Source organism: Thermobia domestica, chromosome 15, assembly GCF_964235325.1.
Source record: "Thermobia domestica chromosome 15, izTheDome1.hap1.1, whole genome shotgun sequence".
Lineage (NCBI taxonomy): Eukaryota > Metazoa > Arthropoda > Insecta > Zygentoma > Lepismatidae > Thermobia > Thermobia domestica.
Window position 1 is genome coordinate 60,084,318 of NC_137468.1, and position 14,324 is coordinate 60,098,641.

Consider the following 14,324-nt stretch of genomic DNA (forward strand, 5'->3'; position numbering starts at 1 on the left):
GTCGATGTCAGTTCTTTAGATCGTTTCATTTGCATCTTCCGCCAGTATTTCTTCCTTGCCACTCATTGATGTCCTAAAACGATGGTTGCGATCGCTTTGGGAAAACAACACAAAACAGTATGCAATTTCGAAGAATTACGACTGATAAATTAAACAACCGTATAAAATATTGTTACGGTACTACATTTTTTAAATACTTTGATTTGTTGGCGAAGAAGCACTACAAATATATTCAAAATACAAGCATTTTGTGATAAAAAGTTTTACTATTAAAAATAACTCCTAAAATAAGCAAAATTGGCGAAAAAAATCTAAAATCAAAAAGTGTTACGTAACAAATGGGGGAGAGACTTGCCTTGCGTTACGATGTGTGACAAGGGGAAAGGAAGGAGTAAAAATTAGTCAAAAATAGCGTTACGCAATATATGAACGACCCCTAATTTTAACACAGAAAATGAGATATTTTCAACTTAGAAACTGAGAAAATTTCGATGTAGAAATTCAGAAAATACAAACGGACAAGTTCAATTTAGAAACATATAATTTCATATAGACACAAAGGTAACTTTAAATTAGATACTGATATTATTTATTGTATATAATATCAGTATTTAAATTGAAATTACCTCTGTTTCTATATAAAAAAATAAAATGTTTCTAAATTGAAATTGTCCGTTTGTATTTTCTGAATTTCTACATCGAAATTTTCTCAGTTTCTAAGTTGAAAATATCTCATTTTTTGTGTTTAATATAATGTGGAAACAAATAATTTCAGTGTCCTTCTAAGTATTTCTTAGCACACTCTGACAAATGTAAAACTTAAGCTAATTAACACATACTAATCATATATCTGAGAAGAAAAAATAATATTCTCATTAACTAATTTATAGAAAATATCACTCTAAGAAAATTTTACACTCATTGGTCAATTCACAGCAACAAAGATACGAGATACGAAGGTAAGTTCACTCCATTATTAACTCATTCAAAAGATAACTCTCAAAGAAGGAAAATTAACTCTTTAATTTCAATATAGAGATATAATTTGAATAAATACACTGAAAATTTCAGTGCATAAACAGATAACTTCGATGCAGAAATTTCACGAAGAAACAGATAATTTCTGTGTGGAAACCGAGGTAGTTTCAATGTAGAAACTGAAAAGAATTTCAGTATAGAAAACTAGATAATTTCATTTGTACAAACTAAAAGAATTTTAGTATAGAAACCAAGATAATTTCATTTGTAGAAACTCAAAGAATTTCAGTATAGAAACCGAGATAATTTCATTTGTAGAAACTAAAAGAATTTCAGTATAGAAACCAAGATAATTTCATTTGTACAAACTAAAACAATTTCAGTATAGAAACTGAGATAATTTCAATTGTAGAAACTAAAAGAATTTCAGTACAGAAACCAAGATAATTTCATTTGTACAAACTAAAGAATTTCAGTATAGAAACCGAGATAATTTCATTTGTACAAACTAAAAGAATTTCAGTATAGAAACCAAGATAATTTCATTGTATAAACTAAAAGAGTTTCACGAAACTTGGGAAACAAATCAACTGTATATTGTAACAAATAGATAGTGTATATGCTTAATACGAAGTCAGGACAAATGACTAGCTATACATTAAAAACAATTTGATTTGGTTAAAATTGAAAAAGAAATACAATAGGCCTCTGCACTAGTCTTGGAGAGAGATGCTTATGTTAAAATCAAACATAAGTTTTATAACTTGCCTTAATCCTTCATAACTCAAACTAGCTTAAATTTTATTTCAATACTTAAATGCCTGGAAAATGTTTCTTTCGAAACCCTTCAAGCTCCTCATTGAAAATCGGTTAGGTGATGTTATACGCGGTACTAACAGCGGGTAATTATAAAAATGTTGTAGTTACATACATGAAGAACTATTTTGAAGTAGGCCTAAATAAATAAACTGGAAATATTAAAATGTAACATGTAAAATATTGTAATTTTATGAATAATTTTTTTTAGAACTTACTCGTATTCCATTTCTAATTCTTAAGAACTTACGAGATTAGTTTAATTTGAAAATCAATTAAAAATTAACGTAACAAACTATATTTATTAACTAGGAATTCTGATAATGTATATAATTATACTAAAAAAATCAAATATACCAGCAATTCTGAGAATACGTTAATACAAATACAAAATGCTGTTAATATAAATTGGCTTCATGGCTTCTTTATATTTTATGAAGTGTTAGACCAATCACATGGCTTTCCGCCAGGTGATATGTGATTAGTACATCGGATTCCCCTCGTTATTTTAAAAATACACGAGACTTTGCTACCTCTTAATTTACAAGATTCCAATCTTTTCATGATGCTAATTCAAATGTGAAAAATTATTAATCTCCTGTGAAGAAAGGAGAAATGCTCACTCTAATTAACTCATACAAAATCTAAGATCGAAAATAAACTCTTATCGATTAACTCATAAAATATCACTAAAGAGAGTAAACCTTGATTGACCGACCCATACAAAAATGACTCTGGGAAAGGGAAATACATACTAAGTAACTCATACAAAATATAATTCTGAAAAGGAAGGGAAATTACTTCTTACTATTAATTAATATAAAATACCATCCAGAAATAATTACTTTGGTTGATAAACTAATACAAAACTTACTGAGAAAAGTGGACTAACTCACACAAAAGAAAGAAAATTAATTCTAATTGATTAACTCACACAAAATATTACCATAATGCAAGTTTACTCCGATTAATCTTCCCATACAAACTTAACGAGAAAGAGAGAAAAAATATCATCTGATTAACTCATACAAAAGATAACTCTGTGAAGGAGAATTAATTCTCATTGATTTACTCAGATTAAGCATTACTCTGAGAAAGGTCACTCTGACTAGTCAAACACTAAGGGAGAAAAAATATTTTTATTTAATATTTTACCGTCATGTTGCCCAAACAACATTAATGTTGTGTTGGTGGCATCAAGATAATTTATTTCATTAAAAGATTAAAATTATATTAACTAATTTAATATCACACACACACACAGTGACTACGAAAAGAAGAAAAGTACCCTCTGATTGACTGATGTAGAACATAACTCTGAAAGAAGACAAATTAATTCTACTTAATTGAATCAAATAAAAAATAGTTTTCAAAAATGTTTATTTTGATTATCAACCGATATAAAAATGGCTGAGAAAATGAGAAAAGATATTCTGATGAACTCACACAAAAGATAGTAATGAGAAGAAGATTAACTCATTGACTGGCTCATATAAAATGATATTTATAGAAATGCTCACTGTAACCCTTATAGAGATGACTGAGAAAATAAGGAAAGCTTAAATTGATTAACTCATACAAAAGATAACTCTGAGAAAGAAAATTGATTTTCATTGATCAGCTCATACAAGTATACGTAAAATATCATTCGAAGAAAGTTTTTACTCTGATTTACTTATGCAAAATATAACTCTGAGAACAGAAATTAAATCACAATTTTTAAGTCACATAATATACATTACTGTAAGAAAACTTCACTCTGACTGATCAACTTATTCAAAGATGACACTGAGAAAAGCAAAAAAGAAAAAAAAAGTTCTAAGTAATTCACTTATACAAGAGATAATTCAGAAAAGCAAAAGGTAATTAATTCTCATGATTAATCCATATACAATATCACGCAGAAAAGTTCGCTGTAATTAATCAACACATACCAAGATAATTGATAAAAGAAGAAAAAAGTTTATTCGAATAAATTAGCTCGTACAAAAGATACAATTCTGAGATCAACCGATTATAAAGATAACTGGCTAAAGGAGAAAAGTTTAAACGGATTAACTCGTCAAAAGAAAAGATGGAAACTTTAACTTCACTGGCTCATATAGGGCAGGTATACTGAATATCGCGCTAAGAATTTTGTTTTGATTGTCAATTAGAAAATTAGAAAATATCAACAGACCAGATTATTTAATATATCCATTTTTATTTGAACAGATACATATATGTTGTCATCCGTTTTGGTATTACAAATTTAGTAATTTCGTCTTGAAGCTCAGACTACAATTGTTCGCAGTTGTTTCTCCTTATTTTGAAGTAGGGTTGCCTAATTTTGCAATATTACCTTTTCTTATTATTGATTAATAATGAATTTATTGTTGTAGAAGGGTAGGGTTCCCAAATGTCTCGGTTTAGCCGGGACAGTCCTAGATTTATATTATTTGTTCCCAAAAGTTGTTCAAAACTCTAAGTGTATCAGTTTTCCTACCGCTTTCAATAGAGATTGATACTCAACTAATTAGATTATTTTCCTCTCCGTCACTCACTTTTGGAGAGTATTTACTTGTTATTTAATCAATTCTGATATTTCTTCAAAATTAAATGCATAATTATGACTACTCTAAATTTTCATACGGTGTTCCGACTTTTAGTATAAAATTTTCATAGATGGATTTCTAGTCTGAAGGTATGAAAAAATTAAACATTTTCTACATCCTATATTTCTATCATTATTAAATGAGCATAACTTTCCTATCTTTTCAATTAAATTGACAAATGAAAACAAAATGTAGCTATAGAAGATACATTATTCAAAAATAATAAGCCTCATGAAATACACATTAAACAATAGGACATAGAAGAGAATTGTATACAGTTAATGAAATGAATAATGCAAGTCTAATAAAAACAATAGCTAGTCTACATGACAGATCAAGTCAGGAATGAACAAATTCTCTGACATGTCTATCTGTCTTCTCCATCGTCCCTTATCACCTTCAACTCACTAAACTCAACTGTCATAAGTTATAGCTGTAAGTAGACTACATATAGGCCTACGTATAAGATCTACACTATAAATCCAAGAATTGCTTGAACTCTCGGCCAAGTGAGCATTCAATGGTTGAACTGGGTTCCCCAGACTGCACTCTCTTCTTTACGTAACAGAACTGTACAAGGTTATAATAATAATAATTTTAAATGTTTACAAGCGTTTATTGAGTTCATATTTTCACAACAAAAGATCCAACAATGACATGTGTTATATCTGAAAACGCTACTTGTGAAAGCGGTTTTTCATCTGCATTTCATTTTACTTGTACCACACCTTTAAAATAAATAAATAATAGTAATAATAATAATAAAGCGAAATTAAGCCTGTAACTGGCTTTCATTATGAATATGGAAATTTTGAATATACCATTAAGCTACAACTCTTCTCATTTATCTTCTACATTTAGATACAGATGATTCTGTAACTCTAAAATCTATATAAATTAGACCAGGTGAGATGGGGAACTCCGCTTCAGGTCTTGACACATCGGAAAACTCATAACACTTGTTACATTTCATACAGTTCCTTAGAAATCCAGATGACAGAAGAAAAATATTCTTTCGTATAACGGAATTGCTCTCCTCAATTATCAGTGATGAACAGTACTTCCACATTCTTCCACAAGTTTGTACTATTTGATGATGTGTTTCGAAATTAGGGATGAGCGAAATTGTGTATGCTTACTCTATCACTCTAAGTAAAATTCACTCTGGTTGATCAGCTCATACTAAGATGACTAAGGAAATTATACATACATACATACATACATATTATATATATATATATATATATATATATATATATATATATATATATATATATATATATATATATATATAATGATTCTCATACGAAAGATAGTTTCCAGAAAGAAAATTAATTCTTATTGATTAATTCATACAAAATAAGTTCCGAGAAAAGAGCATTTAAATTGATCAACGCATACAGAAAGGAGTATGGAAAGGTGAAAAGTTTACTCTGATTAATCATTCAAAAGATAATGGTGAGAAGAATATTTAATTCTTATCAATTAACTCATAGAAAGTGTCACTCTGCGGAAAGGAGAAAAGTTTACTCTGATCGATCAAAAAACATCACTCTAATGTAAGAAGAACGTTTGATTAGCTCACCCAAGAGTAGAAATTTTGAACACACAATTAGACTACAACCATTCTTGTTTCTTTTCTACATTTACATACAGATCATTATGTACATCTAAAACATATACTATAAAATATATATTTATAAAATGGGGAGCCCTACAGGTCCTGATACACCGGCAAACTCATACCACTTGTTACATTTTATACATTTTCTTAGAAATCCTCTAGAGGACAGAGAAGGAAAATATTCCTTAGCATAACGGTATATCTCTCAATTATCGGTGATGAAAAATACTTACACATCCTTTCACAAGTTTGTGCTATTTCAGATTATGATGTACTGCGAAATTAGGGATGATGCGAAATTGTTCATGCTTGTCCTATCACTCTAAGCAAAGTTTACTCTGGTTGATCAACTCATACCAAGATGACTAAAAAATGATTTTTTTAAAACGTGCTCTGATTCTCATTCAAAAGATAATTCCGAGAAAGAAAATTAATTCTTATTAATTAGCTCATATAAAATACATTCAGAGAAAAGTTCACTGTAATTGATCAACTCATACAGAGATGAGTAAGGAAAAGTGAAAAGTTTACTCTGATTAATCATTCAAAAGATAACGATGAAAAGAATATTTAAATCTCATTAATTAACTCAGAGAAAGTGTCACTCTGAGGAAAGGAGAAATGTTTACAGTGATTGATCAACTCATACAAAACAGCACTCTAACGTAAGAAAAACATTTGATTAGTGGAAATTTTGAATATACCATCAGACTACAACCCTTCTAATTTCTCTTCTACATTTACATACAGGATTATGTAACTCTAAAATCTATACTTTAAATTATATCAGGTGAGATGGGGGAGCTTCAGGTATTGACACACCGAAAAATTCATACCATTTGTTACATTTCATACAGTTTCTTAAAAACCCTCTAGCTGACAGAGAAGGAAAATATTTCTTAGCACAACGGAATATCTCTCAATTATCAGTGATGAAAAGCACTTACTTACACATCCTTTCACAAGTTTGTACTATTTCAGTTTACGATATACCGCGAAATTAGGGATGATGCGAAATTATTCATGCTTGTCCTATCACTCTAAGCAAAGGATTAAAAAAAAAAAAACTCTGATTCACATACGAAAGATAATCCCGAGAAAGAAAATTAATTCTTATTTATTAGCACATATAAAATACATTCAGATTAAAGTTCACTGGTTAACTCATACAGAGATGAGTAAGGAAAATTGAAAAGTTTACTCTGATTAATCATTCAAAAGATAACGATGAAAAGAATATTTAATTCTCATTAATTAACTCATGAGAAAAGGAGAAAAATTTACTCTGAACGATCAACTTATACAAAACAGCACTCTAAGATAAGAAGAACGTTTGATTAGTTCACACAAGAGTGAAGATTTTGAATATACCATCAGACTACAACTCTTCTCATTCTCTTCTACACTTACATACAGATGATTATGTAACTCTAAAATTTATACCATACATTATACCAGGTGAGACGGGGGTGTTGACACACCGAAAAATTCATACCATTTGTTACATTTCATACATTTTCTTAGAAATCCTTCAGATGACAAAGGAAAATATTCCTTAGCATAACGGAATATCTCTCAATTATCAGTGATGAAAAGTACTTACACATCCTTTCACAAGTTTGTACTATTTCATTTTATGATGTACTGCGAAATTGTTCATGCTTGTCCTATCACTCTAAGCAAGAGATTAAAAAAAAAACTCTGATTCACATACGAAAGATAATTCCGAGAAAGAAAATTAATTCTTATTGATTAGCCCATATAAAATACATTCAAAGGAAAAGTTCACTGTAATTGATCAATCCATACGGAGATGAATAGGGAAAGGTAAAAAAAAATGTATTCTGATTAATCATTCAAAAGATAACGATGGGAAGAATATTTAATTCCCATTAATTAACTCATAGAAAGTGTCACTCTGAGGAAAGGAGAAAAAGTTTACTCTGATCGATCAACTCACATAAAATAGCATTCTAACATAAGAGGAAAGGTTTGATTAGCTCATACAAGACAGTACCTTTCTGAATACTAGAAAAATGTGCTAAACATGCAACAAGATATTGAGTCCTAGGAAATGAAATCCTATGAATTATATTACTAAGAAGAAATAAAACTACTATTAAATAATTTATTTGAAGTAGATTTTGATAAGGAATTTATTTTGTTTTGAGGTTCGCTGGGAAAAAATTCCAGTGTAGTCCAGCAAGAAACAGTCTATTTCCAATGCAAGGATTAGACGTGTAATACTTTATTCATTAATTTAGATGGAATTCATTGATGGATGTAGGTACTTTTCTAACTTATATGAAACCTTAGTACCCAATATACTGACTGAAGCATTCTATTTCTAAATGAGTGCTTCAATTATAAAAATAACATTGAAATAATGAGTCCAAAAAAGTAATATCCTGTTCTCAAACGTTATAATCTTTCATAGTAATAGTAAATAAATACCGGTATTACTTGATATTTTTCGGCAATAATTAATAATTGTTCACAATTGACTACCTCATAACTTTTAGAGTCAACTTATCGGCCCGCACAATAATTTTGTGAACGCGCTTCTTTTAACTGTTAGCAAGGTAAGTACAATACGCGGAACTTGGCAGTGTACACTCAGAATAATATATTGTTTTAATGTACAACTTAATACTCATACATAAATGAAATAAATTAATTCTGATTTACATAACATTTCTGAATTAAATCGTAAGATACATTTGTAGTATTTGAATAGTTTCCTTAGCTGAGCTTTATCCTACCTAAATGCGATACTGGATTGTTTATTTTTAAGTTAGTTCAACAAGTTAGTAACCAAGGTTATATTTAATCATTAGGGCTAATGCAAAAACATGACAATAATAATATGTGGTGTTTGAAACTTTGTTCCCCTAAAAGTTGGTTTCCTGGCAACACCAGTGACCACAACACACACAAACAGACCAATAAAATGACAATGGAAGAAACCATAAAGTTCGTCTAATGAATGTAAGTGTTCGACACCTTCTGTAATTGTAGTGTACCTTCAAGAGTGCCACAAAATTCCTTTCCTAATTAATACTCATTATCAAAAACCGTATTAAAATTTCTGGTTTTCTAAAAACCCTTAATTTCTGAACATTTGCTACTATTGAAAAGAGAAGATTATTGATTACAAACAAGTACGAACAAATGTGAATTAATATCATTGTTTCTCCGGTTTTCACGAGAAGTACGATGATCTGAATATAATTGCACCTTGAAGTTATAAGATTTATTCTTAAACCTCAACCTTTTTTTAACCACGAGAATGTCTGCTATATTGTTGAGATTTTCAGCAGTATAAGTATAATAATGCAGCGGTGCAAATCTGTCTTCAACATTAGGGAAGGGGAGGACGAGTAGTTCCGTTGCCATAATTTTTCAAGCGATGTTCGAAATATTTATGAAGTTGAAAAACAGTGCAGTGGAGGGTCAGGGGAGCAGAGTTGTCTTCAACATTGGGAGGCGGGCAGATTTGAGGCTTATTCTGGGAAGACATCAATTTCACCTCACTTTCCTTTGTGGCAATCGGCCACAAATCATCACATTTCTCCCCAAAAGCACATTTCAAATCGCATTATTGGGGAGGACAGTTCCTCCAGTTCCAATCCCCTCATCCCCCCTGGATTTGCACCAATGTAATAATGAAAAAGATGTTCTGCTATAACAAATATCGAATCATCAAAATGAAAGCTAGTTCGGAAATTTTGAATGAAGGAATGCATATAATTTTCATGCAGGTCGGTCCGACATACCGTATCGAGCTATTTGTGATGACTGGTAAAAAAAAAAAAAAAAAAAAAAAAACTGGAATCACTCAACTCGACTTGAAATGAGTTTAAACGTTTTATTTTGAATTTAACGTCCCACTTCACTATCGAAACTATATGAGACACTGACTTATAGTTTAACGTGGAATTCGAATGACACGAACTTCCACCAAGAATCGAACCCGCGTATGTGTCTTGTTTAAATATTTCTCAATTTATTAGATAATTTTTTTAGAAATAAAAAAGGGCGTGCAATTGTATAAATTCTTATTTATTTTATCATGTGATCACTACGTGTGGATGTAATTTCCACTAAGATACCATCGGCTAGCTGACATAGTGACGTATCTTTTTTCCTTTTTTCTTTTTGGTTGTTCGAAATCTAGTTGAGATACGTCGCTATCTCGATTTAAGATAAAGTATATTTTGAGATATCCAAAGTCTTATACAAGTCTGATGCTACTGAGTTTTGAGGTGATAAATAGGATCATAAACTCATTTTCGAAAACAACTAGACACATCAGTACCTTTGCCAGCCAACTATACGCTAACTTGTGTTGTGATGGAAAAAAAAAAGTTCGGACAGCTTGTCTGTAGTTCAGTAAGCATGAAAGGCCAGTAAGTAAAAGGTAGAGACTAAAAGATAAACTGTATGTAGAGATCGTAAGAAAACATTTAATACGCCTATCGGAAATCGAACCAGAGATCACAGTGTCACAAGCACAAATGACACTAGTCCACCGACGCGGAGACCATGAAGTTTAAACAGTTTATAAAGAGGAGTACCAGGTATTTTCAATCATAGGCATTCCACGGAAAGAGGATCTTTCACCCCCTAGTAACATAGGCACCAATGCTGCAAAAGCCCGATGAGAGAGAAAACAGTATTTTTCACCGCCCTCCTCGGAGTCCGTCCTGGATTTGCCCATGTTTCCAATGGACTATACTGCATAGTCTAGCTTGATTTTATCTCCGGTTTGAGTGTATGTGGATTCTTATCCCATGTCAAAGTGTTGAACCACGAAACGTACAACTTCGGAGTTGGTGTAGGGTTTCACAAGTGATGATGGCTTTCCCGCAACAATGGTTTTAACAATGAAGATATCAGACGCATATCTCAAAATTTATCTTTACTAACAGCCACCGTATTTATTTATTTATTTATTTTATTTGCATTTATTTGCAGTTGTCGACCATCACACAAATTCGACATAAAAATTCCTTGTCTACAATCAGCGATGAACTATGACAGCTAGATTCTTCTTTATTGTTGTGGAATGAGTATTCATTACATTGGCTCTCATAACTGTGTTTCTTAGATCAGAGTCCGCTACATTTTAATTCAAGTAACTCCCGAACTTACTCACGACGCTGGAAACTCTGCAATTCATCGGGAATCCATGCTGAATTACAGTATATCACTCAAATATTGAACATTTTTTAAAATCAAATTATATGAAAACTATAAGAAAGCAAATTAATAAGGAAAGATTTTCGTCTTTCTTTTAATAAACGTGTTAAGAAACGTTAACCGAAGTGTTCCTTTGTATCATTCAGACGAAATCAGAATACATACCAGTCAATTGCAAAGAAGGAAAAACCAAATAACATCTCAAGAGAAGACGAGAAAGAAATGAGACGTAGAGAATGAGTGGGCGGGAAGGAACTTAGATTACGAAGACCATCCGAAAAAAAGAGGGAAAAAAAACAGAAGGGGGAGTCAGCGAGAGAGATCGAGAAGGGAAAGAGAACCGCGACCTTGGTTCAAGCGATGGCCACACCACGTCGCCCGCCAATCTTTAAGAAGACAACAGTAGCGACGGGCACGCTTAGTGGCGGAAATCTTAAAAAACGCACCTTGTAAACAAACAAATAACTATCGCGGCGGAAAGTTCTCTGCTCATTCGTCGGTTAGTTGACTCATGTTATCATCACACATACTCCCAACACCATCAGCGATAACGAGGCGAAAAAGCACGTGCTGAGCTGGAAACAAAATTGCTTGGCGTTTCATTGTTGTCAATTACTACTAACAACAGCACAGAGAACAAGACCGTGCATGTTTTACACGTATTACAATTCCAGCTATTATTACTATAGAAGAGGAACGTGTAAATTTCACAAGTACTTACCCACTTGGCTGATCTTCTGGGGGCTCCCCTCCGTGGCGGATGGCTGAGAGGATTTGCTAGACAGATCCAGTACTGCCGGTTGAATTTTGTCCGCTTAAATCGAAAATTTCTACTTTTAAAAAAAATCTAATATAAATAATTTTGGATGGGTGGCAAAAAAGATACTAAATCTCCTTTGAATGTCACCCTTTACATGTACTAGTCATAAACACTGTCACACGCATCAATGTACGTATATAAACAAATAAACACAGTGATAAAAAAGTATATTACTGTTTCAGGCACACAAAAACACTTTATTTTCTCGATTTGTTGTGTTTATTTTTCCTCACACTGAACAATTCTTGAATTAAAAGATTGCAAAAATCACACTTTTTTTTCTTCAAAAGCACATGTTCGTCATTTTTGTTTGTATTCAAAATTTTCACGTGTCAATATTTACTAAACACTTTTCTGTTTGTTCACGAGTGGAGTATATCATTCATTTGTTTATGTTCTGCTGCATATTATTGACGGATCTTATGTTTGGGCACCACAATGTTTCTTTTTATACTATAGAATTACTGTTACTACATAAATACGCTAACATATAATACACTAACACTGATATTGTCCCATGTAAATCTTTGTCTCTTTTATGTTGAACTAAATAATCAGTAACTTAACGTTTAAAACGTAACTTCTAACATGAACAATTCAGCGCGCGTTAAATTGGTGATTCACAAGACAAATATTTTTTTCGTTTTTTAATTCACAAAAGGGTTCGCATTTATTTAATACTTATGTGTTCGATTACACATGTCACACATAACACACTATTTATAGCTGCAGTAGAGACAGAGTACTTGTGTTGTCCTGTGCGTCCAATCCCAATCTTGATTCTATTTCTTTGGATCTACCACCAGTGCGAAGCGTCCCCTACTGCTCGGTTTTCCTCGCGTCTATAACACAACTCTCCGTTTCTGACTGTTGTCTGCAGCAGTTGTCAAGACATACAGAATCCTCTAGCGGCGCCTCGAGAAACTACGCGGACGTAATCTCTCTCTTGTATACCTCTGTCCCCGCTAGCCCCCTGCTCGTAGTGCTAGCGGCGCCCGCCCTCCCGCACTTTCAAAGTACTTTATACAGCGAAAAACGCATGCGCTAAACAAAAACTTCTATACGTTCATACGTTCTGATATATTTGTATATGCCTCTGTGTGTGTGTATATGTGTGTGTGAGTGATACAGTCAATTTCAAATGTCCGGTTTGTTGTAAAGTGCGTGTTTTAGTTCACTCAACTGAACTGCACGGAAATTCTCGTTTGATGCATGCTGACTTGCGCGCGGGGAGAAAGAAAGAGTGAGGGAGATTCAGCGTTGGGGGAAGGGGATAGTACAAGGAAGGAAGGAAGAACGCGAAAGAGAGAGAAGAGATAGATAGAAGATAGATAAAGAGAGGCAATAAACAGTAAGAGAAAGGCCAAGGAAGCGTTGAAGGGTGGACCTCTTAGTTGGTCTTAACATGCATTGTTCCTAATCACGCAGTTAAATAACAGAAAGAAAAGGATTTTTCAAAACACCAGTATATAAGAATGAGTTAAGGTGATTTTAATTTATTATAAGATTTCTTTTATTTTGTTATTGATAAGTCTTGATTTAAGCCCCTCTCCACCCAGAAAGAAAGGAGAAAGAGCAAATATTGCAGAAAAACGAAGTTCTAATATCCATCATAAAAACACGATTCTTCTCTTTTCGTTTTTTTATCCGTCTTACTTTCACTTACCACGTACTCTCATGTCCAAAATTATTGTCGCATGTCTATAAATATGTTGTCGTAGGAACATAATTTGATAACGAATTCGCCCGGTATTTTTTTTTATAATGTTAGTATGTGTATAATCGGCAAAAACATGTATGTGGCAAATTTCATGTCAAAAGAGCAGTAAATAAGAACAATAAAACGAAAATAAAACTTTCTTGCCCATTTAGCAACATTTTGTTTGACTCATTCTAATTTTCGTATTTATAATTCTTATCCCATGAAATTTACCGCAAATACACATTTTCCGATTATTCACATAGTATCAGTATTAAAAAATACCCTGCAAAATCATTATCAAATGATATTCTTACAAGAAGGCAGTTATAGATATGCGACAATCATTTTGGACATGAGTGTACATACTGTATATTGAAGAATTGAAATGTCCCCACTTGAAATTTAACCTTGAACCCCGTGCAAAATATGCTCAGTAATATGAAGTTTTACTCATGAAGTTATATAATTTCCTTTTGGTTTTCTTACGTTTCTTGACACTTTTTTTTTTTAAATTATTATTATTTTATCAAGGGATGCATATATATATAGGGAAGGTAAGAGTATTGGGTAACATCTAAGAAGTAGTTC

At 32.0% G+C, this 14,324-nt stretch overlaps 1 protein-coding gene across 2 annotated transcripts in view; it reads right to left on the reverse strand.

The window, feature by feature from the left end:
- Positions 1–12,985, reverse strand: part of pdm3 (POU-domain protein pdm3) — a 381,040-nt gene extending 368,055 nt beyond the window's left edge. For both annotated transcript variants that reach the window (XM_081739722.1, XM_081739721.1), the window contains exon 1: positions 11,936–12,985. The gene's annotated coding sequence lies outside the window, so the exon portion shown is untranslated. The remainder of the gene's footprint in view (positions 1–11,935) is intronic.
- Positions 12,986–14,324: the final 1,339 nt, after the last annotated feature.